The sequence below is a fragment of the Phyllobates terribilis genome, unplaced genomic scaffold (genome assembly GCF_046119375.1).
Source record: "Phyllobates terribilis strain yellow unplaced genomic scaffold, ASM4611937v1 Scaffold_416__1_contigs__length_1633014, whole genome shotgun sequence".
NCBI lineage: Eukaryota > Metazoa > Chordata > Amphibia > Anura > Dendrobatidae > Phyllobates > Phyllobates terribilis.
In genome coordinates this window covers 612199-640115 of record NW_027363176.1, presented here as the reverse complement: position 1 = coordinate 640115, position 27917 = coordinate 612199, and the positions used below count along the sequence as shown (strand labels likewise).

General features: G+C 45.8%; 14 non-coding genes across 14 annotated transcripts; all 14 read left to right on the top strand.

The window, feature by feature from the left end:
* Positions 1-789: 789 nt before the first annotated feature.
* LOC141227511 (U2 spliceosomal RNA) lies at positions 790-980 on the top strand. The gene has a single exon (XR_012294503.1). It is a non-coding gene; the product is annotated as a U2 spliceosomal RNA (small nuclear RNA).
* Positions 981-2093: 1113 nt separating this feature from the next.
* On the top strand, positions 2094-2284 carry LOC141226986 (U2 spliceosomal RNA). The gene has a single exon (XR_012294099.1). It is a non-coding gene; the product is annotated as a U2 spliceosomal RNA (small nuclear RNA).
* Positions 2285-3399: 1115 nt separating this feature from the next.
* LOC141227510 (U2 spliceosomal RNA) lies at positions 3400-3590 on the top strand. Its single transcript, XR_012294502.1, has one exon. It is a non-coding gene; the product is annotated as a U2 spliceosomal RNA (small nuclear RNA).
* Positions 3591-4705: 1115 nt separating this feature from the next.
* Positions 4706-4896, top strand: LOC141226966 (U2 spliceosomal RNA). Its single transcript, XR_012294079.1, has one exon. It is a non-coding gene; the product is annotated as a U2 spliceosomal RNA (small nuclear RNA).
* Positions 4897-6008: 1112 nt separating this feature from the next.
* Positions 6009-6199, top strand: LOC141227509 (U2 spliceosomal RNA). The gene has a single exon (XR_012294501.1). It is a non-coding gene; the product is annotated as a U2 spliceosomal RNA (small nuclear RNA).
* Positions 6200-7317: 1118 nt separating this feature from the next.
* LOC141226957 (U2 spliceosomal RNA) lies at positions 7318-7508 on the top strand. Its single transcript, XR_012294070.1, has one exon. It is a non-coding gene; the product is annotated as a U2 spliceosomal RNA (small nuclear RNA).
* A 10759-nt stretch (positions 7509-18267) lies between these two features.
* On the top strand, positions 18268-18458 carry LOC141227201 (U2 spliceosomal RNA). The gene has a single exon (XR_012294294.1). It is a non-coding gene; the product is annotated as a U2 spliceosomal RNA (small nuclear RNA).
* A 1115-nt stretch (positions 18459-19573) lies between these two features.
* On the top strand, positions 19574-19764 carry LOC141227508 (U2 spliceosomal RNA). The gene has a single exon (XR_012294500.1). It is a non-coding gene; the product is annotated as a U2 spliceosomal RNA (small nuclear RNA).
* A 1115-nt stretch (positions 19765-20879) lies between these two features.
* Positions 20880-21070, top strand: LOC141227507 (U2 spliceosomal RNA). The gene has a single exon (XR_012294499.1). It is a non-coding gene; the product is annotated as a U2 spliceosomal RNA (small nuclear RNA).
* A 1115-nt stretch (positions 21071-22185) lies between these two features.
* LOC141227506 (U2 spliceosomal RNA) lies at positions 22186-22376 on the top strand. The gene has a single exon (XR_012294498.1). It is a non-coding gene; the product is annotated as a U2 spliceosomal RNA (small nuclear RNA).
* Positions 22377-23488: 1112 nt separating this feature from the next.
* On the top strand, positions 23489-23679 carry LOC141227505 (U2 spliceosomal RNA). The gene has a single exon (XR_012294497.1). It is a non-coding gene; the product is annotated as a U2 spliceosomal RNA (small nuclear RNA).
* Positions 23680-24794: 1115 nt separating this feature from the next.
* Positions 24795-24985, top strand: LOC141227504 (U2 spliceosomal RNA). The gene has a single exon (XR_012294496.1). It is a non-coding gene; the product is annotated as a U2 spliceosomal RNA (small nuclear RNA).
* A 1115-nt stretch (positions 24986-26100) lies between these two features.
* Positions 26101-26291, top strand: LOC141227503 (U2 spliceosomal RNA). The gene has a single exon (XR_012294495.1). It is a non-coding gene; the product is annotated as a U2 spliceosomal RNA (small nuclear RNA).
* Positions 26292-27406: 1115 nt separating this feature from the next.
* On the top strand, positions 27407-27597 carry LOC141227433 (U2 spliceosomal RNA). The gene has a single exon (XR_012294428.1). It is a non-coding gene; the product is annotated as a U2 spliceosomal RNA (small nuclear RNA).
* The last annotated feature ends 320 nt before the right edge of the window (positions 27598-27917 follow it).

Genomic DNA, 27917 nt, shown 5'->3' with positions numbered 1-27917 from the left:
ATAATTGACCTTTCAGTATATTGTTGCACACACACCATCTATTTAGCAAATGCCCTTGTTATCAACAGCAGCCTTTTAAACTCACCTGAGCTAACAGGTATGTGCGCTGGTTACTCTGCTGCGCTTAAAATTTCTTTTTTGGTTTGCTACAATGCCTTTTCTGAAACGTTGTCTCCTTCTGCTGGAACACTGACTTCTTTCATTTAATGCCTGCAGACTATAAAAGAGAACCCAACCCAAAAAGTTTGGTTGATTAGTCTGTGGCATTCTGTTAAACTGTTGCTTATGGCGGTCTCTGTGAGCTTCTCAGCGACATTCAGCCAGCTAGGTATCCTGCCTGCAGTAGATGGAATGTGGCAATGGAACGCTGGCTGCGCGTGTCATAATAGGCTCTGAGCCTTTATATACCTGTGCACAGCAGCAGCCACCTTCAGTCTGCTGCTGGACAGCCAGCAGCAGCAGCAGGAGAGGTATGTAATCAGGAGCCCTCCTGCTAAGGGTAGACAGCTGCTCGTTCCACCCCACCCCCCGCCTTAATTGGTTCTCCTCCCTTCCAACGGTGTTGAGGCGGGTGGGAACAGCAGGGGGTGAAGGTGCTGTGTTTAAAGAGGTGGAGTTATGCAGATCTAAAACGCGTGGATTGCAGCAGCAGCAAGCCGAAAAGTGCAGGCATGTAAGGGATCTAGAGGTTGACAACATGTCTTCTTAACGGGAGTCCAGGAGCTCATCTCCACAAATGGACTTTTCAGGATCCTTGGGTGGCTCCGTAGTTTGAAACCAATTCTGGTTATCGCTTCTCGGCCTTTTGGCTAAGATCAAGTGTAGTATCTGTTCTTATCAGTTTAATATCTGATACGTCCCCTATCTGGGGACCATATATTAAATGGATTTTTAGAACAGGGAGATGGAAAAAGAGCTTGCTCTGTCCACTCCACGCATTGACCTGGTATTGCAGTATCTCCAGGACCGGTGCACCCCTTCTTTAATGCAGTTTCTAAAATCAGAAAGAATTGAATTCAATGTTTTTTGTTCATTTTGCTTGTTTGTCGGATTTTGGGATGGACTCTTTGGCTTTGCTTTTCTTCTCCTCATTGGATTTTTCATGTTCAAAGTTGCAGAAGCCAGATTACAAGCTCATTTTGGTTCAACTTCAGCAACTGTGCATTGCATTGCCATGTAATGTGATGCAATGCTATCTTTCTAGCTCTCCCTTTTTACTTCCTTTTGGTATAAACAGACATATTAGGCAAGCATTTTGGAGCTTTCACCTAAATAACTACAGGTGGTGAGATAAGCTGCACAATATAATTGACCTTTCAGTATATTGTTGCACACACACCATCTATTTAGCAAATGCCCTTGTTATCAACAGCAGCCTTTTAAACTCACCTGAGCTAACAGGTATGTGCGCTGGTTACTCTGCTGCGCTTAAAATTTCTTTTTTGGTTTGCTACAATGCCTTTTCTGAAACGTTGTCTCCTTCTGCTGGAACACTGACTTCTTTCATTTAATGCCTGCAGACTATAAAAGAGAACCCAACCCAAAAAGTTTGGTTGATTAGTCTGTGGCATTCTGTTAAACTGTTGCTTATGGCGGTCTCTGTGAGCTTCTCAGCGACATTCAGCCAGCCAGGTATCCTGCCTGCAGTAGATGGAATGTGGCAATGGAACGCTGGCTGCGCGTGTCATAATAGGCTCTGAGCCTTTATATACCTGTGCACAGCAGCAGCCACCTTCAGTCTGCTGCTGGACAGCCAGCAGCAGCAGCAGGAGAGGTATGTAATCAGGAGCCCTCCTGCTAAGGGTAGACAGCTGCTCGTTCCACCCCACCCCCCGCCTTAATTGGTTCTCCTCCCTTCCAACGGTGTTGAGGCGGGTGGGAACAGCAGGGGGTGAAGGTGCTGTGTTTAAAGAGGTGGAGTTATGCAGATCTAAAACGCGTGGATTGCAGCAGCAGCAAGCCGAAAAGTGCAGGCATGTAAGGGATCTAGAGGTTGACAACATGTCTTCTTAACGGGAGTCCAGGAGCTCATCTCCACAAATGGACTTTTCAGGATCCTTGGGTGGCTCCGTAGTTTGAAACCAATTCTGGTTATCGCTTCTCGGCCTTTTGGCTAAGATCAAGTGTAGTATCTGTTCTTATCAGTTTAATATCTGATACGTCCCCTATCTGGGGACCATATATTAAATGGATTTTTAGAACAGGGAGATGGAAAAAGAGCTTGCTCTGTCCACTTCACGCATTGACCTGGTATTGCAGTATCTCCAGGACCGGTGCACCCCTTCTTTAATGCAGTTTCTAAAATCAGAAAGAATTGAATTCAATGTTTTTTGTTCATTTTGCTTGTTTGTCGGATTTTGGGATGGACACTTTGGCTTTGCTTTTCTTCTCCTCATTGGATTTTTCATGTTCAAAGTTGCAGAAGCCAGATTACAAGCTCATTTTGGTTCAACTTCAGCAACTGTGCATTGCATTGCCATGTAATGTGATGCAATGCTATCTTTCTAGCTCTCCCTTTTTACTTCCTTTTGGATAAACAGACATATTAGGCAAGCATTTTGGAGCTTTCACCTAAATAACTACAGGTGGTGAGATAAGCTGCACAATATAATTGACCTTTCAGTATATTGTTGCACACACACCATCTATTTAGCAAATGCCCTTGTTATCAACAGCAGCCTTTTAAACTCACCTGAGCTAACAGGTATGTGCGCTGGTTACTCTGCTGCGCTTAAAATTTCTTTTTTGGTTTGCTACAATGCCTTTTCTGAAACGTTGTCTCCTTCTGCTGGAACACTGACTTCTTTCATTTAATGCCTGCAGACTATAAAAGAGAACCCAACCCAAAAAGTTTGGTTGATTAGTCTGTGGCATTCTGTTAAACTGTTGCTTATGGCGGTCTCTGTGAGCTTCTCAGCGACATTCAGCCAGCCAGGTATCCTGCCTGCAGTAGATGGAATGTGGCAATGGAACGCTGGCTGCGCGTGTCATAATAGGCTCTGAGCCTTTATATACCTGTGCACAGCAGCAGCCACCTTCAGTCTGCTGCTGGACAGCCAGCAGCAGCAGCAGCAGGAGAGGTATGTAATCAGGAGCCCTCCTGCTAAGGGTAGACAGCTGCTCGTTCCACCCCACCCCCCGCCTTAATTGGTTCTCCTCCCTTCCAACGGTGTTGAGGCGGGTGGGAACAGCAGGGGGTGAAGGTGCTGTGTTTAAAGAGGTGGAGTTATGCAGATCTAAAACGCGTGGATTGCAGCAGCAGCAAGCCGAAAAGTGCAGGCATGTAAGGGATCTAGAGGTTGACAACATGTCTTCTTAACGGGAGTCCAGGAGCTCATCTCCACAAATGGACTTTTCAGGATCCTTGGGTGGCTCCGTAGTTTGAAACCAATTCTGGTTATCGCTTCTCGGCCTTTTGGCTAAGATCAAGTGTAGTATCTGTTCTTATCAGTTTAATATCTGATACGTCCCCTATCTGGGGACCATATATTAAATGGATTTTTAGAACAGGGAGATGGAAAAAGAGCTTGCTCTGTCCACTCCACGCATTGACCTGGTATTGCAGTATCTCCAGGACCGGTGCACCCCTTCTTTAATGCAGTTTCTAAAATCAGAAAGAATTGAATTCAATGTTTTTTGTTCATTTTGCTTGTTTGTCGGATTTTGGGATGGACTCTTTGGCTTTGCTTTTCTTCTCCTCATTGGATTTTTCATGTTCAAAGTTGCAGAAGCCAGATTACAAGCTCATTTTGGTTCAACTTCAGCAACTGTGCATTGCATTGCCATGTAATGTGATGCAATGCTATCTTTCTAGCTCTCCCTTTTTACTTCCTTTTGGATAAACAGACATATTAGGCAAGCATTTTGGAGCTTTCACCTAAATAACTACAGGTGGTGAGATAAGCTGCACAATATAATTGACCTTTCAGTATATTGTTGCACACACACCATCTATTTAGCAAATGCCCTTGTTATCAACAGCAGCCTTTTAAACTCACCTGAGCTAACAGGTATGTGCGCTGGTTACTCTGCTGTGCTTAAAATTTCTTTTTTGGTTTGCTACAATGCCTTTTCTGAAACGTTGTCTCCTTCTGCTGGAACACTGACTTCTTTCATTTAATGCCTGCAGACTATAAAAGAGAACCCAACCCAAAAAGTTTGGTTGATTAGTCTGTGGCATTCTGTTAAACTGTTGCTTATGGCGGTCTCTGTGAGCTTCTCAGCGACATTCAGCCAGCCAGGTATCCTGCCTGCAGTAGATGGAATGTGGCAATGGAACGCTGGCTGCGCGTGTCATAATAGGCTCTGAGCCTTTATATACCTGTGCACAGCAGCAGCCACCTTCAGTCTGCTGCTGGACAGCCAGCAGCAGCAGCAGCAGGAGAGGTATGTAATCAGGAGCCCTCCTGCTAAGGGTAGACAGCTGCTCGTTCCACCCCACCCCCCGCCTTAATTGGTTCTCCTCCCTTCCAACGGTGTTGAGGCGGGTGGGAACAGCAGGGGGTGAAGGTGCTGTGTTTAAAGAGGTGGAGTTATGCAGATCTAAAACGCGTGGATTGCAGCAGCAGCAAGCCGAAAAGTGCAGGCATGTAAGGGATCTAGAGGTTGACAACATGTCTTCTTAACGGGAGTCCAGGAGCTCATCTCCACAAATGGACTTTTCAGGATCCTTGGGTGGCTCCGTAGTTTGAAACCAATTCTGGTTATCGCTTCTCAGCCTTTTGGCTAAGATCAAGTGTAGTATCTGTTCTTATCAGTTTAATATCTGATACGTCCCCTATCTGGGGACCATATATTAAATGGATTTTTAGAACAGGGAGATGGAAAAAGAGCTTGCTCTGTCCACTCCACGCATTGACCTGGTATTGCAGTATCTCCAGGACCGGTGCACCCCTTCTTTAATGCAGTTTCTAAAATCAGAAAGAATTGAATTCAATGTTTTTTGTTCATTTTGCTTGTTTGTCGGATTTTGGGATGGACTCTTTGGCTTTGCTTTTCTTCTCCTCATTGGATTTTTCATGTTCAAAGTTGCAGAAGCCAGATTACAAGCTCATTTTGGTTCAACTTCAGCAACTGTGCATTGCATTGCCATGTAATGTGATGCAATGCTATCTTTCTAGCTCTCCCTTTTTACTTCCTTTTGGATAAACAGACATATTAGGCAAGCATTTTGGAGCTTTCACCTAAATAACTACAGGTGGTGAGATAAGCTGCACAATATAATTGACCTTTCAGTATATTGTTGCACACACACCATCTATTTAGCAAATGCCCTTGTTATCAACAGCAGCCTTTTAAACTCACCTGAGCTAACAGGTATGTGCGCTGGTTACTCTGCTGCGCTTAAAATTTCTTTTTTGGTTTGCTACAATGCCTTTTCTGAAACGTTGTCTCCTTCTGCTGGAACACTGACTTCTTTCATTTAATGCCTGCAGACTATAAAAGAGAACCCAACCCAAAAAGTTTGGTTGATTAGTCTGTGGCATTCTGTTAAACTGTTGCTTATGGCGGTCTCTGTGAGCTTCTCAGCGACATTCAGCCAGCCAGGTATCCTGCCTGCAGTAGATGGAATGTGGCAATGGAACGCTGGCTGCGCGTGTCATAATAGGCTCTGAGCCTTTATATACCTGTGCACAGCAGCAGCCACCTTCAGTCTGCTGCTGGACAGCCAGCAGCAGCAGCAGGAGAGGTATGTAATCAGGAGCCCTCCTGCTAAGGGTAGACAGCTGCTCGTTCCACCCCACCCCCCGCCTTAATTGGTTCTCCTCCCTTCCAACGGTGTTGAGGCGGGTGGGAACAGCAGGGGGTGAAGGTGCTGTGTTTAAAGAGGTGGAGTTATGCAGATCTAAAACGCGTGGATTGCAGCAGCAGCAAGCCGAAAAGTGCAGGCATGTAAGGGATCTAGAGGTTGACAACATGTCTTCTTAACGGGAGTCCAGGAGCTCATCTCCACAAATGGACTTTTCAGGATCCTTGGGTGGCTCCGTAGTTTGAAACCAATTCTGGTTATCGCTTCTCGGCCTTTTGGCTAAGATCAAGTGTAGTATCTGTTCTTATCAGTTTAATATCTGATACGTCCCCTATCTGGGGACCATATATTAAATGGATTTTTAGAACAGGGAGATGGAAAAAGAGCTTGCTCTGTCCACTCCACGCATTGACCTGGTATTGCAGTATCTCCAGGACCGGTGCACCCCTTCTTTAATGCAGTTTCTAAAATCAGAAAGAATTGAATTCAATGTTTTTTGTTCATTTTGCTTGTTTGTCGGATTTTGGGATGGACTCTTTGGCTTTGCTTTTCTTCTCCTCATTGGATTTTTCATGTTCAAAGTTGCAGAAGCCAGATTACAAGCTCATTTTGGTTCAACTTCAGCAACTGTGCATTGCATTGCCATGTAATGTGATGCAATGCTATCTTTCTAGCTCTCCCTTTTTACTTCCTTTTGGATAAACAGACATATTAGGCAAGCATTTTGGAGCTTTCACCTAAATAACTACAGGTGGTGAGATAAGCTGCACAATATAATTGACCTTTCAGTATATTGTTGCACACACACCATCTATTTAGCAAATGCCCTTGTTATCAACAGCAGCCTTTTAAACTCACCTGAGCTAACAGGTATGTGCGCTGGTTACTCTGCTGCGCTTAAAATTTCTTTTTTGGTTTGCTACAATGCCTTTTCTGAAACGTTGTCTCCTTCTGCTGGAACACTGACTTCTTTCATTTAATGCCTGCAGACTATAAAAGAGAACCCAACCCAAAAAGTTTGGTTGATTAGTCTGTGGCATTCTGTTAAACTGTTGCTTATGGCGGTCTCTGTGAGCTTCTCAGCGACATTCAGCCAGCCAGGTATCCTGCCTGCAGTAGATGGAATGTGGCAATGGAACGCTGGCTGCGCGTGTCATAATAGGCTCTGAGCCTTTATATACCTGTGCACAGCAGCAGCCACCTTCAGTCTGCTGCTGGACAGCCAGCAGCAGCAGCAGCAGCAGGAGAGGTATGTAATCAGGAGCCCTCCTGCTAAGGGTAGACAGCTGCTCGTTCCACCCCACCCCCCGCCTTAATTGGTTCTCCTCCCTTCCAACGGTGTTGAGGCGGGTGGGAACAGCAGGGGGTGAAGGTGCTGTGTTTAAAGAGGTGGAGTTATGCAGATCTAAAACGCGTGGATTGCAGCAGCAGCAAGCCGAAAAGTGCAGGCATGTAAGGGATCTAGAGGTTGACAACATGTCTTCTTAACGGGAGTCCAGGAGCTCATCTCCACAAATGGACTTTTCAGGATCCTTGGGTGGCTCCGTAGTTTGAAACCAATTCTGGTTATCGCTTCTCGGCCTTTTGGCTAAGATCAAGTGTAGTATCTGTTCTTATCAGTTTAATATCTGATACGTCCCCTATCCGGGGACCATATATTAAATGGATTTTTAGAACAGGGAGATGGAAAAAGAGCTTGCTCTGTCCACTCCACGCATTGACCTGGTATTGCAGTATCTCCAGGACCGGTGCACCCCTTCTTTAATGCAGTTTCTAAAATCAGAAAGAATTGAATTCAATGTTTTTTGTTCATTTTGCTTGTTTGTCGGATTTTGGGATGGACTCTTTGGCTTTGCTTTTCTTCTCCTCATTGGATTTTTCATGTTCAAAGTTGCAGAAGCCAGATTACAAGCTCATTTTGGTTCAACTTCAGCAACTGTGCATTGCATTGCCATGTAATGTGATGCAATGCTATCTTTCTAGCTCTCCCTTTTTACTTCCTTTTGGATAAACAGACATATTAGGCAAGCATTTTGGAGCTTTCACCTAAATAACTATGTAGCACCCTGAGGATTCGGCTGCTACAGGAGTATTGCACCTCAACCCAGAGGTGTGATATTCCACTCCCGGGCAAGGATGGAGAGTGGAACTGAGCTCGGTAGGCTGCATGCACTACACACATCCCATTTCCGGGGAACAGGCCGACGGTACTCCCACTTAGAAATGTGCAGGTACGACCGAGTCTGTTCCTGGCTGGAGTGGGAGGGGGGTGGTACATCCCATGTAGTGTAGGGGCAGATAGGGGGAGCAGCCTGGGTAAAGATAGGAGCTCATTGGGTGCTGGTCACCTGAGCTCACACATAGAGGGTGTATATAAGGTGGGCACCAACTAAGATCAGGGTCAGATGCAGAGGATCAGATGCAGAGAGTCAGTCAGCTGCAGAGAACAAGTCAGGAGCAGAGGAGAGAAGAAAGACAAAGACCCAGAGTGAGAGAGGAGAAAAGAGAGAGACCCAGAGCACAGAAGAGAAGGACTCTGAGATCCCAACTAAAAGCACCGGGTGAAGAGTCGGCATCAGGGTACCGGAACCCAAGCTGGTGGGGGTAAAAACATTCCCCAGCCAGAGACCGGAGACCATGGGCAGCGTCTGCCACGGTCACCCATCACATCCACCCCGAAGGCACACCACATGAAGGGTCAGGGAACCCAGGGCCAAGGGTGTCCCAACAGAAGGCCCGAGGGAGCTGGACCTAGGTGGATTACTGGTGGGGACGGCCAGAGAACGGGACAGAAAGAGAGCTCAGGGCCACGCTCCGGACTTGTTTGGGGGTTGGCTGGATCCAGGACCTGGTGGACGCAGCACGGCTCGGGTGGTCACTAGCAGCTGGAGTGACCAGTACAACATCTGCAGTAAGTAAACACCCTTAACTGCACAACCCGACTCTGTCTTCACTGCCGTCTGCACTACACCACCACAACCCCCATCCTCTGCGCCTGTCCCCTCTGAGGCTATACCCCTCCCGTTGGGGGTTATCCCACCAAGCTGCGCACCCACCATCAGCCTCAGCGGACCCTGCTGCAGCGGCGGCCACAGTGACCGCATCACAACGGGTGGCGTAGTCGACACAAAAGAACTCTTAATAACATCTGTAGGACTGCCACATAACACTGAGCTTGACGCCCTGGGCACGGGCCGGGTCACAGCCGCTCGGAGACTACAACCCCCCATCTGATCCGGTGCCGGGTATTCCCCTCAAAAAGGAATATGTCCCAGGGGGCGCGTCAACTTTGGCGTAGTCGGCAGGATTACGTGCCCGCAACACCCGGGTACTGCGTGCCTGAAGAAAAGTGCAAGTTTACCTCAGAAAGAAGTCTCCCGCCGGTTCCGGAGGGTCCACGCCATCGGACCCCATCACAGGTCGTTTCCCGCCGATTGTCCGCCATTTCCAGCTTGTTCCCGCCATCTGCAGAGTTTCCCGCCACTGGGCGACGCTTCCCGCCAAATCCGAAGATTTCCCGCCTTGGAAGAGCAGCGGACGCCATTATGGGCGTGCCAAAGGAGGGCGAGAGGCCGCCTCCCATCGTGGGCCGGGACAGAAAATGGCGCCAAAAGTGGAAACCGCCCCCACCAACAGAGACTGTGATGCTGGAGGTGTCTGTCAGCGTGAAAGAACTACCCCTGGAGCTGACAGTCACCGAGTTGCCCCGGGACCGCCCTCGAAGTGGGAGGAGACGAAAGAAGAGAGCGAAGATGGGTGCCGCCTGGAGCAGTCTGGAGCGAGCGCACCCGGAGGCAAGAAGCCTGGAGAGGAGTAGCAAGGAAGCTCACCCGGAGATGTCCAGAGAGCAGAGCAGCACCGGCCCGCTGGCCAGGAGCCTGCTGGAAGAAGAGCAGAGCAGCACCGACCCGTTGGTCAGGAGCCTGCTGGACACCACGACCCCACTAGGCCTAGTGGAGGTCCTTGCACAGCTCCCCCGAGACCGGGAGTGTGCACAGACTGCCCTGGAGGGCCTCGCACGGAGGATGGCCCGGGTACAGCGCGAGATATTGGCGGAATGGAGCCGGGAGATGGCCCAGCAAGCTGAAACCAAGACCCGGAGCACGCCAGCCGAGATGAGGAAGGAGACCGCCTCTGAGGATGGCGCGGGAGGACCCAAGGCCGGAGACGGCGCCGAGGAGGGAGCCGAACGAGTGGAGGCAGGTAAAGGGGACGCCTATACCCCAAGCCGTGACACCGCTTACCTGCCCCAGCTCCCCGTCGCAGAGTCCGAAAGTCCCCCTGCTGTGCCCGAAAACGCCATGTCACCGACGCAGACTAGGCCCCAACCGGAAGCCGCCGCCGCGACCCCTGTGACGTCACACGCCTCGACCCCGAGCGTGACCAAGCAGGAAGTACCACCAGCCTGGTCGCAGGGCCTAGAATTCCCGGGCGCCGCAACACCAACAGAGCCCCCTACCTCTGCGGAGCCTCCGGCCTGGTCGCAAGGCCAGGTAGCCCAGGGCGCCGCCGTATTAACGGTGCCCTTCACCTTCCAGGTGCCCCAGGCCTGGCCGCAAGGCCTGGGCAACCCGGGCGCCACCACCACCGCGCCCGCGCCCGTAAAACCAAGGGTGCCACACCTGGGGGAGGACTTGTTCAGCCAGCTCACATGGCCGGACGGGTCTGAAGTTACAACCAGCTACAAGCAAAGAGCAGGAGGAAGACGCCGTTGAGTGCGGCAGAGAAGTGATGTAAATAGTTACCCAATCGGGGTATAAAGAAACTGAAACTGTTGCTACATATATATAGTCCCCGTTGGGACCAGCTGAGTGAACTGTTTACCCGTTAACCCCTTAATCCCACAGGCTGAGGACTGTGAGCAGCCATCCCCTTCCCTCTACCTGGCCGAGGACTGAGAGCGGCCAACTTCCCCTGTATATAGTTGTGCGTCCTAAAGCGCCCCCTACCGGTTTTATAGTAAAACCAGTTTTTCTAAGAGACTGTCGCACTTTTCCCGGACACACGTTGCACAGTGTCTGGAGGAGGAACCTGAAACAAGAGACGACGAGAATGTTTATATGAAAAGTTTTATATATATAATGTTTTATATGTTTTATTATGTTTATATGAAAAAAAAAATTTTTTTTGTATGTTTTGGTGTTTTTGTCTTTACAGCCCGAGGACGTGCTGTGGTTTACCAGGGGGGAATGTAGCACCCTGAGGATTCGGCTGCTACAGGAGTATTGCACCTCAACCCAGAGGTGTGATATTCCACTCCCGGGCAAGGATGGAGAGTGGAACTGAGCTCGGTAGGCTGCATGCACTACACACATCCCATTTCCGGGGAACAGGCCGACGGTACTCCCACTTAGAAATGTGCAGGTACGACCGAGTCTGTTCCTGGCTGGAGTGGGAGGGGGGTGGTACATCCCATGTAGTGTAGGGGCAGATAGGGGGAGCAGCCTGGGTAAAGATAGGAGCTCATTGGGTGCTGGTCACCTGAGCTCACACATAGAGGGTGTATATAAGGTGGGCACCAACTAAGATCAGGGTCAGATGCAGAGGATCAGATGCAGAGAGTCAGTCAGCTGCAGAGAACAAGTCAGGAGCAGAGGAGAGAAGAAAGACAAAGACCCAGAGTGAGAGAGGAGAAAAGAGAGAGACCCAGAGCACAGAAGAGAAGGACTCTGAGATCCCAACTAAAAGCACCGGGTGAAGAGTCGGCATCAGGGTACCGGAACCCAAGCTGGTGGGGGTAAAAACATTCCCCAGTCAGAGACCGGAGACCGTGGGCAGCGTCTGCCACGGTCACCCATCACATCCACCCCGAAGGCACACCACATGAAGGGTCAGGGAACCCAGGGCCAAGGGTGTCCCAACAGAAGGCCCGAGGGAGCTGGACCTAGGTGGATTACTGGTGGGGACGGCCAGAGAACGGGACAGAAAGAGAGCTCAGGGCCACGCTCCGGACTTGTTTGGGGGTTGGCTGGATCCAGGACCTGGTGGACGCAGCACGGCTCGGGTGGTCACTAGCAGCTGGAGTGACCAGTACAACATCTGCAGTAAGTAAACACCCTTAACTGCACAACCCGACTCTGTCTTCACTGCCGTCTGCACTACACCACCACAACCCCCATCCTCTGCGCCTGTCCCCTCTGAGGCTATACCCCTCCCGTTGGGGGTTATCCCACCAAGCTGCGCACCCACCATCAGCCTCAGCGGACCCTGCTGCAGCGGCGGCCATAGTGACCGCATCACAACGGGTGGCGTAGTCGACACAAAAGAACTCTTAATAACATCTGTAGGACTGCCACATAACACTGAGCTTGACGCCCTGGGCACGGGCCGGGTCACAGCCGCTCGGAGACTACAACCCCCCATCTGATCCGGTGCCGGGTATTCCCCTCAAAAAGGAATATGTCCCAGGGGGCGCGTCAACTACAGGTGGTGAGATAAGCTGCACAATATAATTGACCTTTCAGTATATTGTTGCACACACACCATCTATTTAGCAAATGCCCTTGTTATCAACAGCAGCCTTTTAAACTCACCTGAGCTAACAGGTATGTGCGCTGGTTACTCTGCTGCGCTTAAAATTTCTTTTTTGGTTTGCTACAATGCCTTTTCTGAAACGTTGTCTCCTTCTGCTGGAACACTGACTTCTTTCATTTAATGCCTGCAGACTATAAAAGAGAACCCAACCCAAAAAGTTTGGTTGATTAGTCTGTGGCATTCTGTTAAACTGTTGCTTATGGCGGTCTCTGTGAGCTTCTCAGCGACATTCAGCCAGCCAGGTATCCTGCCTGCAGTAGATGGAATGTGGCAATGGAACGCTGGCTGCGCGTGTCATAATAGGCTCTGAGCCTTTATATACCTGTGCACAGCAGCAGCCACCTTCAGTCTGCTGCTGGACAGCCAGCAGCAGCAGCAGCAGCAGGAGAGGTATGTAATCAGGAGCCCTCCTGCTAAGGGTAGACAGCTGCTCGTTCCACCCCACCCCCCGCCTTAATTGGTTCTCCTCCCTTCCAACGGTGTTGAGGCGGGTGGGAACAGCAGGGGGTGAAGGTGCTGTGTTTAAAGAGGTGGAGTTATGCAGATCTAAAACGCGTGGATTGCAGCAGCAGCAAGCCGAAAAGTGCAGGCATGTAAGGGATCTAGAGGTTGACAACATGTCTTCTTAACGGGAGTCCAGGAGCTCATCTCCACAAATGGACTTTTCAGGATCCTTGGGTGGCTCCGTAGTTTGAAACCAATTCTGGTTATCGCTTCTCGGCCTTTTGGCTACGATCAAGTGCTTTATTGCAGGAGATTGTGGTTGAAGGGCACTCGGGTACCCCTCTCCTTGGCCTGGCAGGATCGTCCACTTTGGTGGACTTAACCTGCTTGCTGCTATTAGGGAGAGGGCTTAGTCCCAGGGTAACGAGTTGCGATCCCCCAGCTTCCAGGTGTTTTTCGCTGCAAGAACACTGGGAGCGCAGATTGCAAGCGGCTGCAATTTGCAACCTTGTTGCGTTTTTCCATGGAGGTTGACCCTAACCTCGTGCCTCTTTATGCGAGGCTAAAAAACTCTATCCGAGTTCACTTCACGGCGGGTGGCTCGGATATGAGGAAATTAGGGTATGTAGTCCAGGACGTGCTCAGGAACCTTCTTGGTGTACAAAGGAATGAAATTCTCTCCATCCAGGATTATCCCAGAAGAGGTGACTATGACATCACATTCACTGGAGAAGGTATTTTTAGAGATGTACTAGAAAATTTAAAAAAAGTTGAAAATAGTCCTGTTTTGAAAGGGATACAAATTGTTGAGCACGTCCTGGATGAGGTAAGACTGGTTATTGTAAAAATATTTTCGCCCTTTGTTTCTGCTCCAGAAGTAATGTCATTTCTAGCAATTTATTTTAAAAGTGTTAAATGTATTGGGAAGATATTAAACGAATATAACATATGGACATCTAAGTGGAAATTCCTTGTGAAGTGTACAAGAGATCCAAGTACACCAGGTGGTATACGGCTCCCCCCTGCCCGTTTCAAAATTGGGCAAACAAATGGGGATTTCTTCTTTTCTGGGATGCCAGTATATTGCAGAAATTGTGGGCGCTATGGTCATTCAAAAGAAAACTGTCATGTATCATGTAGAAATTGTGCTAGTGAAGAACATGAGACAAAAGAATGCCCTAAGGAAAAGAAATGCAGTTTTTGCCAGACTCCAGGTCACTTTTATTTTTCTTGCCCTCACAGATTTCGGGAAGATGAGCAAAAGGGGAAGTCCAAGACGTCCGACCAAGGACCAAAAGATCAGACCACCCCTCAGGAGGAGGAACAACAACCTGGAGCCTCTGGAGACAATAAGGGCGTACCAAATAGTGAAGTGTCTCCAGAGTCTATGACAGGTAAAATACCAAATCCCAAAACCTGGCTGCAGGACCTGCGGGAGTCCAAAAGGAGGGCTGAGAAGGAGCAGAAGGGCACTACTGGTAAGGTCAAAAGGGACCGACAAAAGGCCGACACAGAAGCCCATGCCCAGTCTGGGTCTCCTAGTGCTGAGGGCGCTGAGTGGATAAAGGTGGGTCCTAAGAAAAAGAAAAAGGGTGGTTCGGAGGAGGCAGCAGGAGGTGAACAGATGGACACTTCTCCAGAAGGGGACGTGGACGCTGGACCCTCAGGGGTTTCGGTCTCCGCTGCTACAGGTGGGGACCGGGATCTTGCTGCCTCTGAAGAGTCAGAGGCTCTGCCTTGTGCGCAACCTCCTCCTATAGGACGACCTTCTACAGGTCAAACAGGGGCGGCGGAACCCCTCGGGGACCCACCTGATGAGGAACTGCATGGCCAGCCAATGGAGACCCAGCGGGTTCTGCCAGCCAGCCCTCCGAGCTATGCCAGTGTAGCGTCGGGTTTATATAAATGTGGTAATCTTTCCTCCTCCACGGAGACTCTCGTGACGATACTATCAGATGAGGAGGGAGGCGCAAGCCCAGTGGTCTGATCAGGTTCATCGGACAGGTAAATCCGTTGCTCTTAGTTACCTAAGTAAAATTTCTACATTTTCTAATGATGGCTGAACTCAAAGGTATTTCCCTCAACGTGAGAGGCATAAAATCTAACACGAGAAGAACTGCTCTTTTTAATTTTTTTACATGTTTTACTGCATCTGTATTTTTTCTGCAAGAATGTAATATCCCACATGAAATGTCATATCAAAAATATAAAGATGAGTGGAAGTGTGGGCCATCTGTCTGGTCCGGATCGAATGCTGCAGGATCAGCGGGTGTAGCCATACTTTTTAAAGGGAACGTTTTAATTGATTTTATTCAGGAAATTTTACCAGGTCGTATTTTATTAGTGAAAGCTTTTATTGATGGTATTAGATGGCAGTTTTTAAATTTTTATGGATCCCCAGAGAAAAATGAAAGAGCCGAAATGCTTGATCTTTTACCATTATTTATTAATAACTCTGTACCTTTTATCTTAGCAGGGGATTTTAATTGTGTTTTAAAAGGTGAAAACCGGCGCTCCAGCTCTGTAAGCAGGAACTACGATAAAACCTCAGGTATGCTACATGATATAGTCAAAGATGCTAAATTGATAGACATATATAAAGAGTGTCATAGTGACAGCCCAGAGGATGCCGGTTTCACTTGGAGCAATGCTAATTGTAGCTCTAGGATTGATTTTATTTTTGGTTCAGATAAAACAATACCTGCCAAATGTGAAGTTTTAACTAATATATTTTCAGACCATAAACTTTTATCCTTTACCATAAAAGTAAATGACAACAAAAAATGTGGTAAGAAAAGCTGGAAAATGAACGTATCCCTTTTAACCGACCCGCAGATTTTATCAGATTTTATTGAGTTTTATAGGAAATGTAGAAAAGGGAAAAAAACAAATGAGACTATGAGTGTATGGTGGGATAGAATGAAAGTAAAAATAAAAGACTTTTTTATTAAAAAGAGTATATGTAGAGCCAAAGAAAAATATGAAGAATATAGAATTTTAAATACCCGCCTACAAACATTGTTTAAGCTCAGAGACAATGGGATAGATGTACAAGTTGATATTTCAAACTTAAAAGAAGAGATTTCAAAATGGCTAGAACAAAAAGGAAAAGAGATAATTTTTCGTTCTAGAGTACAACATATAGAAGAAAATGAAAAGTGTTCCAGATATTTTTTTAGGAAAAATCAAAAAGAAAAAGTGATAATTGACCATATAGATGGTGAGAATAATATAAAAAATATGCTGGGTAAAGTTGAGGTTTTTTTTTCTAATCTTTTTAATGGAAAAAATATAGATAATAAATTAATGGATGATTCGCTGCAAGGACTAACAGCTGTTTTAGATCCCGCATCCCAAGAGTTTTTATCCCAAGTTTTAACGGAACAAGAAGTGTTAAAAACTATTAAAAGTTTTAAAACTGGAAAGGTCCCTGGTCCTGATGGCATCCCAATAGAATTTTATGTATGTTTTTATGATATTTTAAAAGATGATTTGTTTTATTTGTTTACTGAGGTTTTTAATAATAAGGTTTTATTAAATTCCTGGAAGAAAGGTGAAGTCTCCCTCCTATACAAAAAAGGCGATAAATCAAAATTAGAAAACTGGAGACCAATAACACTTTTAAATTGTGACTATAAAATAATGGCTAAAATTTGTGCAAATCGTCTAAAAGAAGTCATCAGCAAAGTTATTCATTCTAATCAAGTGTGTGGGGTGCCGGGGCGCAGTATATGGGACAATCTGAATTTAGTGAAAGACTGTATTGAGGATGTGAAAGACAGAAAGGGGAAAATGGCGATTTTATCTATTGATTTTGAAAAAGCATTTGACTGTGTCTCACACTTTTATCTTTTTAAAGTTTTAGAGAAAATGGGCATACCAGAAGGGTTTTTACTATCGCTTAAAGCATTTTACAAGGATTGTACAAGTAAGATTTTAGTGAATGGTTTAAAGACACAAGAGGTATTTTTACGGTCAGGGGTGAAACAGGGATGCCCTCTGTCCCCCCTACTGTTTATCTGTGCACTGGAACCAATGTTATGTGCAATACGCCAAAATAAACAGATATGCGGTGTCCCTCTGCCTGGAAGCGGTGGTTTGGAGGCCAAGGTTGTAGGCTACATGGATGACGTGGCGGTCTTGTGTACAGATGCACCATCACTTACGGCCACTCTCCATCAAGTGCAATCCTTTTGTCTAGCTTCTGGTTTTAAAATCAATTTTAATAAGTGTAACATTTTAAGTGTTGGGGGGATGATTTTACGTGATGTACCAATTAATGTCTCCGAATCCATTTCCATTTTAGGTATATCATTCACTGAAAATAATGATGGTTATAATAGTTGGGAAACAGTTACACAGAAAGTAAATACAAAAATATGTATGTGGAACATGAGGAGACTTACAATGGAGGGTAAAGTATTGGTTTTAAAGATGGTGATTTTACCTCTTTTATTGTATCTTAGCATGGTTTTCCCCCCGCCTGTTAATGTTTTAAAAAAGATAACCAAAACCTGTTTTACCTTCTTTTGGAACTCAAAAATGGAAAAGCTGAAAAGAGAAATCGTGATGAAATCAAAAGTAAAAGGTGGTAAAGATTTTCCAGATTTTAATAGGTTTCTTTTAATCCATCTGTTCGTTTACTGTTTTAATGCCCTTTTTAAGAATCACTATTGGTCCTTTTTTATGCGTTTTAATACAGGATTTTTTATGAGAAAGTTTGGATGGTATGAAGTTAATATATCTGTGCCCCATGCTTTTAATTTGTCGACGCATTATGAGATTTTAAGGAAAATAGTGTCCGATTTTAATTTAGGGACTAAGAAAATAGAGGAATTAAGAAATAGTAAGAAACTAATTAAAGAAATACGTAAAAGTGAGGAAATATGTAATGTTGACAGATATGATGATGACAAATCTATGTCTATCTGGAAAATGATTAACGTTTTTTATCTTTTTAATGAACAGAGAGATCTGGCTTGGAGTTGCATGCACCGCTGTCTTCCTTGCCGGGCATTCCAATACAGAAGAGGATTTGTGCGGTCTGCCATCTGCCCAAGAACCGGATGCCAAGACGAGGAAACGGTGGAACATCTATTATGGACATGTAATTTTGCAAAGGATTTCTGGAGAAGACTGCTCCCCCTACTGGAAAGGGTGGCAGACCTCAAGGACTTTACATATAAAACTGTGCTATACGGACTTATGGAATGCCCCACAATGGACCAGTACACAATGGCTTGGAAGACAGTGAACTGCGCCAAGTCATCTCTCTGGAAAGCGTGCAACATTGCTATTTTTAAACAAGATGTTTTATCAGTGAATGATGTTTTAAGTTTATGTTTATGTGAAATGTATACTTATTATTTAATTGACAAAAAGAAGAATGTACATATTTCCAAAAAATGGCTTGTTGACCAATGGAACCTAATTATTTAAAATCTTTGTATTTTTTTGTTTTGTAAATTTCATTTGTCTTTTAACGTTTGGTATTTGTTTAATTATGCTTGTAATTTGTTAAAGTTTTAATAAACGGTTTTATCCCTCTGCAGGGGATAGCCAAATTAAAAAAAAAAAATCTGTTCTTATCAGTTTAATATCTGATACGTCCCCTATCTGGGGACCATATATTAAATGGATTTTTAGAACAGGGAGATGGAAAAAGAGCTTGCTCTGTCCACTCCACGCATTGACCTGGTATTGCAGTATCTCCAGGACCGGTGCACCCCTTCTTTAATGCAGTTTCTAAAATCAGAAAGAATTGAATTCAATGTTTTTTGTTCATTTTGCTTGTTTGTCGGATTTTGGGATGGACTCTTTGGCTTTGCTTTTCTTCTCCTCATTGGATTTTTCATGTTCAAAGTTGCAGAAGCCAGATTACAAGCTCATTTTGGTTCAACTTCAGCAACTGTGCATTGCATTGCCATGTAATGTGATGCAATGCTATCTTTCTAGCTCTCCCTTTTTACTTCCTTTTGGATAAACAGACATATTAGGCAAGCATTTTGGAGCTTTCACCTAAATAACTACAGGTGGTGAGATAAGCTGCACAATATAATTGACCTTTCAGTATATTGTTGCACACACACCATCTATTTAGCAAATGCCCTTGTTATCAACAGCAGCCTTTTAAACTCACCTGAGCTAACAGGTATGTGCGCTGGTTACTCTGCTGCGCTTAAAATTTCTTTTTTGGTTTGCTACAATGCCTTTTCTGAAACGTTGTCTCCTTCTGCTGGAACACTGACTTCTTTCATTTAATGCCTGCAGACTATAAAAGAGAACCCAACCCAAAAAGTTTGGTTGATTAGTCTGTGGCATTCTGTTAAACTGTTGCTTATGGCGGTCTCTGTGAGCTTCTCAGCGACATTCAGCCAGCCAGGTATCCTGCCTGCAGTAGATGGAATGTGGCAATGGAACGCTGGCTGCGCGTGTCATAATAGGCTCTGAGCCTTTATATACCTGTGCACAGCAGCAGCCACCTTCAGTCTGCTGCTGGACAGCCAGCAGCAGCAGCAGCAGGAGAGGTATGTAATCAGGAGCCCTCCTGCTAAGGGTAGACAGCTGCTCGTTCCACCCCACCCCCCGCCTTAATTGGTTCTCCTCCCTTCCAACGGTGTTGAGGCGGGTGGGAACAGCAGGGGGTGAAGGTGCTGTGTTTAAAGAGGTGGAGTTATGCAGATCTAAAACGCGTGGATTGCAGCAGCAGCAAGCCGAAAAGTGCAGGCATGTAAGGGATCTAGAGGTTGACAACATGTCTTCTTAACGGGAGTCCAGGAGCTCATCTCCACAAATGGACTTTTCAGGATCCTTGGGTGGCTCCGTAGTTTGAAACCAATTCTGGTTATCGCTTCTCGGCCTTTTGGCTAAGATCAAGTGTAGTATCTGTTCTTATCAGTTTAATATCTGATACGTCCCCTATCTGGGGACCATATATTAAATGGATTTTTAGAACAGGGAGATGGAAAAAGAGCTTGCTCTGTCCACTCCACGCATTGACCTGGTATTGCAGTATCTCCAGGACCGGTGCACCCCTTCTTTAATGCAGTTTCTAAAATCAGAAAGAATTGAATTCAATGTTTTTTGTTCATTTTGCTTGTTTGTCGGATTTTGGGATGGACTCTTTGGCTTTGCTTTTCTTCTCCTCATTGGATTTTTCATGTTCAAAGTTGCAGAAGCCAGATTACAAGCTCATTTTGGTTCAACTTCAGCAACTGTGCATTGCATTGCCATGTAATGTGATGCAATGCTATCTTTCTAGCTCTCCCTTTTTACTTCCTTTTGGATAAACAGACATATTAGGCAAGCATTTTGGAGCTTTCACCTAAATAACTACAGGTGGTGAGATAAGCTGCACAATATAATTGACCTTTCAGTATATTGTTGCACACACACCATCTATTTAGCAAATGCCCTTGTTATCAACAGCAGCCTTTTAAACTCACCTGAGCTAACAGGTATGTGCGCTGGTTACTCTGCTGCGCTTAAAATTTCTTTTTTGGTTTGCTACAATGCCTTTTCTGAAACGTTGTCTCCTTCTGCTGGAACACTGACTTCTTTCATTTAATGCCTACAGACTATAAAAGAGAACCCAACCCAAAAAGTTTGGTTGATTAGTCTGTGGCATTCTGTTAAACTGTTGCTTATGGCGGTCTCTGTGAGCTTCTCAGCGACATTCAGCCAGCCAGGTATCCTGCCTGCAGTAGATGGAATGTGGCAATGGAACGCTGGCTGCGCGTGTCATAATAGGCTCTGAGCCTTTATATACCTGTGCACAGCAGCAGCCACCTTCAGTCTGCTGCTGGACAGCCAGCAGCAGCAGCAGCAGGAGAGGTATGTAATCAGGAGCCCTCCTGCTAAGGGTAGACAGCTGCTCGTTCCACCCCACCCCCCGCCTTAATTGGTTCTCCTCCCTTCCAACGGTGTTGAGGCGGGTGGGAACAGCAGGGGGTGAAGGTGCTGTGTTTAAAGAGGTGGAGTTATGCAGATCTAAAACGCGTGGATTGCAGCAGCAGCAAGCCGAAAAGTGCAGGCATGTAAGGGATCTAGAGGTTGACAACATGTCTTCTTAACGGGAGTCCAGGAGCTCATCTCCACAAATGGACTTTTCAGGATCCTTGGGTGGCTCCGTAGTTTGAAACCAATTCTGGTTATCGCTTCTCGGCCTTTTGGCTAAGATCAAGTGTAGTATCTGTTCTTATCAGTTTAATATCTGATACGTCCCCTATCTGGGGACCATATATTAAATGGATTTTTAGAACAGGGAGATGGAAAAAGAGCTTGCTCTGTCCACTCCACGCATTGACCTGGTATTGCAGTATCTCCAGGACCGGTGCACCCCTTCTTTAATGCAGTTTCTAAAATCAGAAAGAATTGAATTCAATGTTTTTTGTTCATTTTGCTTGTTTGTCGGATTTTGGGATGGACTCTTTGGCTTTGCTTTTCTTCTCCTCATTGGATTTTTCATGTTCAAAGTTGCAGAAGCCAGATTACAAGCTCATTTTGGTTCAACTTCAGCAACTGTGCATTGCATTGCCATGTAATGTGATGCAATGCTATCTTTCTAGCTCTCCCTTTTTACTTCCTTTTGGATAAACAGACATATTAGGCAAGCATTTTGGAGCTTTCACCTAAATAACTACAGGTGGTGAGATAAGCTGCACAATATAATTGACCTTTCAGTATATTGTTGCACACACACCATCTATTTAGCAAATGCCCTTGTTATCAACAGCAGCCTTTTAAACTCACCTGAGCTAACAGGTATGTGCGCTGGTTACTCTGCTGCGCTTAAAATTTCTTTTTTGGTTTGCTACAATGCCTTTTCTGAAACGTTGTCTCCTTCTGCTGGAACACTGACTTCTTTCATTTAATGCCTACAGACTATAAAAGAGAACCCAACCCAAAAAGTTTGGTTGATTAGTCTGTGGCATTCTGTTAAACTGTTGCTTATGGCGGTCTCTGTGAGCTTCTCAGCGACATTCAGCCAGCCAGGTATCCTGCCTGCAGTAGATGGAATGTGGCAATGGAACGCTGGCTGCGCGTGTCATAATAGGCTCTGAGCCTTTATATACCTGTGCACAGCAGCAGCCACCTTCAGTCTGCTGCTGGACAGCCAGCAGCAGCAGCAGCAGGAGAGGTATGTAATCAGGAGCCCTCCTGCTAAGGGTAGACAGCTGCTCGTTCCACCCCACCCCCCGCCTTAATTGGTTCTCCTCCCTTCCAACGGTGTTGAGGCGGGTGGGAACAGCAGGGGGTGAAGGTGCTGTGTTTAAAGAGGTGGAGTTATGCAGATCTAAAACGCGTGGATTGCAGCAGCAGCAAGCCGAAAAGTGCAGGCATGTAAGGGATCTAGAGGTTGACAACATGTCTTCTTAACGGGAGTCCAGGAGCTCATCTCCACAAATGGACTTTTCAGGATCCTTGGGTGGCTCCGTAGTTTGAAACCAATTCTGGTTATCGCTTCTCGGCCTTTTGGCTAAGATCAAGTGTAGTATCTGTTCTTATCAGTTTAATATCTGATACGTCCCCTATCTGGGGACCATATATTAAATGGATTTTTAGAACAGGGAGATGGAAAAAGAGCTTGCTCTGTCCACTCCACGCATTGACCTGGTATTGCAGTATCTCCAGGACCGGTGCACCCCTTCTTTAATGCAGTTTCTAAAATCAGAAAGAATTGAATTCAATGTTTTTTGTTCATTTTGCTTGTTTGTCGGATTTTGGGATGGACTCTTTGGCTTTGCTTTTCTTCTCCTCATTGGATTTTTCATGTTCAAAGTTGCAGAAGCCAGATTACAAGCTCATTTTGGTTCAACTTCAGCAACTGTGCATTGCATTGCCATGTAATGTGATGCAATGCTATCTTTCTAGCTCTCCCTTTTTACTTCCTTTTGGATAAACAGACATATTAGGCAAGCATTTTGGAGCTTTCACCTAAATAACTACAGGTGGTGAGATAAGCTGCACAATATAATTGACCTTTCAGTATATTGTTGCACACACACCAGCTATTTAGCAAATGCCCTTGTTATCAACAGCAGCCTTTTAAACTCACCTGGGATAACAGGTATGTGCGCTGGTTACTCTGCTGCGCTTAAAATTTCTTTTTTGGTTTGCTACAATGCCTTTTCTGAAACGTTGTCTCCTTCTGCTGGAACACTGACTTCTTTCATTTAATGCCTGCAGACTATAAAAGAGAACCCAACCCAAAAAGTTTGGTTGATTAGTCTGTGGCATTCTGTTAAACTGTTGCTTATGGCGGTCTCTGTGAGCTTCTCAGCGACATTCAGCCAGCCAGGTATCCTGCCTGCAGTAGATGGAATGTGGCAATGGAACGCTGGCTGCGCGTGTCATAATAGGCTCTGAGCCTTTATATACCTGTGCACAGCAGCAGCCACCTTCAGTCTGCTGCTGGACAGCCAGCAGCAGCAGCAGGAGAGGTATGTAATCAGGAGCCCTCCTGCTAAGGGTAGACAGCTGCTCGTTCCACCCCACCCCCCGCCTTAATTGGTTCTCCTCCCTTCCAACGGTGTTGAGGCGGGTGGGAACAGCAGTGGGTGAAGGTGCTGTGTTTAAAGAGGTGGAGTTATGCAGATCTAAAACGCGTGGATTGCAGCAGCAGCAAGCCGAAAAGTGCAGGCATGTAAGGGATCTAGAGGTTGACAACATGTCTTCTTAACGGGAGTCCAGGAGCTCATCTCCACAAATGGACTTTTCAGGATCCTTGGGTGGCTCCGTAGTTTGAAACCAATTCTGGTTATCGCTTCTCGGCCTTTTGGCTAAGATCAAGTGTAGTATCTGTTCTTATCAGTTTAATATCTGATACGTCCCCTATCTGGGGACCATATATTAAATGGATTTTTAGAACAGGGAGATGGAAAAAGAGCTTGCTCTGTCCACTCCACGCATTGACCTGGTATTGCAGTATCTCCAGGACCGGTGCACCCCTTCTTTAATGCAGTTTCTAAAATCAGAAAGAATTAAATTCAATGTTTTTTGTTCATTTTGCTTGTTTGTCGGATTTTGGGATGGACTCTTTGGCTTTGCTTTTCTTCTCCTCATTGGATTTTTCATGTTCAAAGTTGCAGAAGCCAGATTACAAGCTCATTTTGGTTCAACTTCAGCAACTGTGCATTGCATTGCCATGTAATGTGATGCAATGCTATCTTTCTAGCTCTCCCTTTTTACTTCCTTTTGGATAAACAGACATATTAGGCAAGCATTTTGGAGCTTTCACCTAAATAACTACAGGTGGTGAGATAAGCTGCACAATATAATTGACCTTTCAGTATATTGTTGCACACACACCATCTATTTAGCAAATGCCCTTGTTATCAACAGCAGCCTTTTAAACTCACCTGAGCTAACAGGTATGTGCGCTGGTTACTCTGCTGCGCTTAAAATTTCTTTTTTGGTTTGCTACAATGCCTTTTCTGAAACGTTGTCTCCTTCTGCTGGAACACTGACTTCTTTCATTTAATGCCTGCAGACTATAAAAGAGAACCCAACCCAAAAAGTTTGGTTGATTAGTCTGTGGCATTCTGTTAAACTGTTGCTTATGGCGGTCTCTGTGAGCTTCTCAGCGACATTCAGCCAGCCAGGTATCCTGCCTGCAGTAGATGGAATGTGGCAATGGAACGCTGGCTGCGCGTGTCATAATAGGCTCTGAGCCTTTATATACCTGTGCACAGCAGCAGCCACCTTCAGTCTGCTGCTGGACAGCCAGCAGCAGCAGCAGCAGGAGAGGTATGTAATCAGGAGCCCTCCTGCTAAGGGTAGACAGCTGCTCGTTCCACCCCACCCCCCGCCTTAATTGGTTCTCCTCCCTTCCAACGGTGTTGAGGCGGGTGGGAACAGCAGGGGGTGAAGGTGCTGTGTTTAAAGAGGTGGAGTTATGCAGATCTAAAACGCGTGGATTGCAGCAGCAGCAAGCCGAAAAGTGCAGGCATGTAAGGGATCTAGAGGTTGACAACATGTCTTCTTAACGGGAGTCCAGGAGCTCATCTCCACAAATGGACTTTTCAGGATCCTTGGGTGGCTCCGTAGTTTGAAACCAATTCTGGTTATCGCTTCTCGGCCTTTTGGCTAAGATCAAGTGTAGTATCTGTTCTTATCAGTTTAATATCTGATACGTCCCCTATCTGGGGACCATATATTAAATGGATTTTTAGAACAGGGAGATGGAAAAAGAGCTTGCTCTGTCCACTCCACGCATTGACCTGGTATTGCAGTATCTCCAGGACCGGTGCACCCCTTCTTTAATGCAGTTTCTAAAATCAGAAAGAATTGAATTCAATGTTTTTTGTTCATTTTGCTTGTTTGTCGGATTTTGGGATGGACTCTTTGGCTTTGCTTTTCTTCTCCTCATTGGATTTTTCATGTTCAAAGTTGCAGAAGCCAGATTACAAGCTCATTTTGGTTCAACTTCAGCAACTGTGCATTGCATTGCCATGTAATGTGATGCAATGCTATCTTTCTAGCTCTCCCTTTTTACTTCCTTTTGGATAAACAGACATATTAGGCAAGCATTTTGGAGCTTTCACCTAAATAACTACAGGTGGTGAGATAAGCTGCACAATATAATTGACCTTTCAGTATATTGTTGCACACACACCATCTATTTAGCAAATGCCCTTGTTATCAACAGCAGCCTTTTAAACTCACCTGAGCTAACAGGTATGTGCGCTGGTTACTCTGCTGCGCTTAAAATTTCTTTTTTGGTTTGCTACAATGCCTTTTCTGAAACGTTGTCTCCTTCTGCTGGAACACTGACTTCTTTCATTTAATGCCTGCAGACTATAAAAGAGAACTCAACCCAAAAAGTTTGGTTGATTAGTCTGTGGCATTCTGTTAAACTGTTGCTTATGGCGGTCTCTGTGAGCTTCTCAGCGACATTCAGCCAGCCAGGTATCCTGCCTGCAGTAGATGGAATGTGGCAATGGAACGCTGGCTGCGCGTGTCATAATAGGCTCTGAGCCTTTATATACCTGTGCACAGCAGCAGCCACCTTCAGTCTGCTGCTGGACAGCCAGCAGCAGCAGCAGCAGGAGAGGTATGTAATCAGGAGCCCTCCTGCTAAGGGTAGACAGCTGCTCGTTCCACCCCACCCCCCGCCTTAATTGGTTCTCCTCCCTTCCAACGGTGTTGAGGCGGGTGGGAACAGCAGGGGGTGAAGGTGCTGTGTTTAAAGAGGTGGAGTTATGCAGATCTAAAACGCGTGGATTGCAGCAGCAGCAAGCCGAAAAGTGCAGGCATGTAAGGGATCTAGAGGTTGACAACATGTCTTCTTAACGGGAGTCCAGGAGCTCATCTCCACAAATGGACTTTTCAGGATCCTTGGGTGGCTCCGTAGTTTGAAACCAATTCTGGTTATCGCTTCTCGGCCTTTTGGCTAAGATCAAGTGTAGTATCTGTTCTTATCAGTTTAATATCTGATACGTCCCCTATCTGGGGACCATATATTAAATGGATTTTTAGAACAGGGAGATGGAAAAAGAGCTTGCTCTGTCCACTCCACGCATTGACCTGGTATTGCAGTATCTCCAGGACCGGTGCACCCCTTCTTTAATGCAGTTTCTAAAATCAGAAAGAATTGAATTCAATGTTTTTTGTTCATTTTGCTTGTTTGTCGGATTTTGGGATGGACTCTTTGGCTTTGCTTTTCTTCTCCTCATTGGATTTTTCATGTTCAAAGTTGCAGAAGCCAGATTACAAGCTCATTTTGGTTCAACTTCAGCAACTGTGCATTGCATTGCCATGTAATGTGATGCAATGCTATCTTTCTAGCTCTCCCTTTTTACTTCCTTTTGGATAAACAGACATATTAGGCAAGCATTTTGGAGCTTTCACCTAAATAACTACAGGTGGTGAGATAAGCTGCACAATATAATTGACCTTTCAGTATATTGTTGCACACACACCATCTATTTAGCAAATGCCCTTGTTATCAACAGCAGCCTTTTAAACTCACCTGAGCTAACAGGTATGTGCGCTGGTTACTCTGCTGCGCTTAAAATTTCTTTTTTGGTTTGCTACAATGCCTTTTCTGAAACGTTGTCTCCTTCTGCTGGAACACTGACTTCTTTCATTTAATGCCTGCAGACTATAAAAGAGAACCCAACCCAAAAAGTTTGGTTGATTAGTCTGTGGCATTCTGTTAAACTGTTGCTTATGGCGGTCTCTGTGAGCTTCTCAGCGACATTCAGCCAGCCAGGTATCCTGCCTGCAGTAGATGGAATGTGGCAATGGAACGCTGGCTGCGCGTGTCATAATAGGCTCTGAGCCTTTATATACCTGTGCACAGCAGCAGCCACCTTCAGTCTGCTGCTGGACAGCCAGCAGCAGCAGCAGCAGGAGAGGTATGTAATCAGGAGCCCTCCTGCTAAGGGTAGATAGCTGCTCGTTCCACCCCACCCCCCGCCTTAATTGGTTCTCCTCCCTTCCAACGGTGTTGAGGCGGGTGGGAACAGCAGGGGGTGAAGGTGCTGTGTTTAAAGAGGTGGAGTTATGCAGATCTAAAACGCGTGGATTGCAGCAGCAGCAAGCCGAAAAGTGCAGGCATGTAAGGGATCTAGAGGTTGACAACATGTCTTCTTAACGGGAGTCCAGGAGCTCATCTCCACAAATGGACTTTTCAGGATCCTTGGGTGGCTCCGTAGTTTGAAACCAATTCTGGTTATCGCTTCTCGGCCTTTTGGCTAAGATCAAGTGTAGTATCTGTTCTTATCAGTTTAATATCTGATACGTCCCCTATCTGGGGACCATATATTAAATGGATTTTTAGAACAGGGAGATGGAAAAAGAGCTTGCTCTGTCCACTCCACGCATTGACCTGGTATTGCATTATCTCCAGGACCGGTGCACCCCTTCTTTAATGCAGTTTCTAAAATCAGAAAGAATTGAATTCAATGTTTTTTGTTCATTTTGCTTGTTTGTCGGATTTTGGGATGGACTCTTTGGCTTTGCTTTTCTTCTCCTCATTGGATTTTTCATGTTCAAAGTTGCAGAAGCCAGATTACAAGCTCATTTTGGTTCAACTTCAGCAACTGTGCATTGCATTGCCATGTAATGTGATGCAATGCTATCTTTCTAGCTCTCCCTTTTTACTTCCTTTTGGATAAACAGACATATTAGGCAAGCATTTTGGAGCTTTCACCTAAATAACTACAGGTGGTGAGATAAGCTGCAC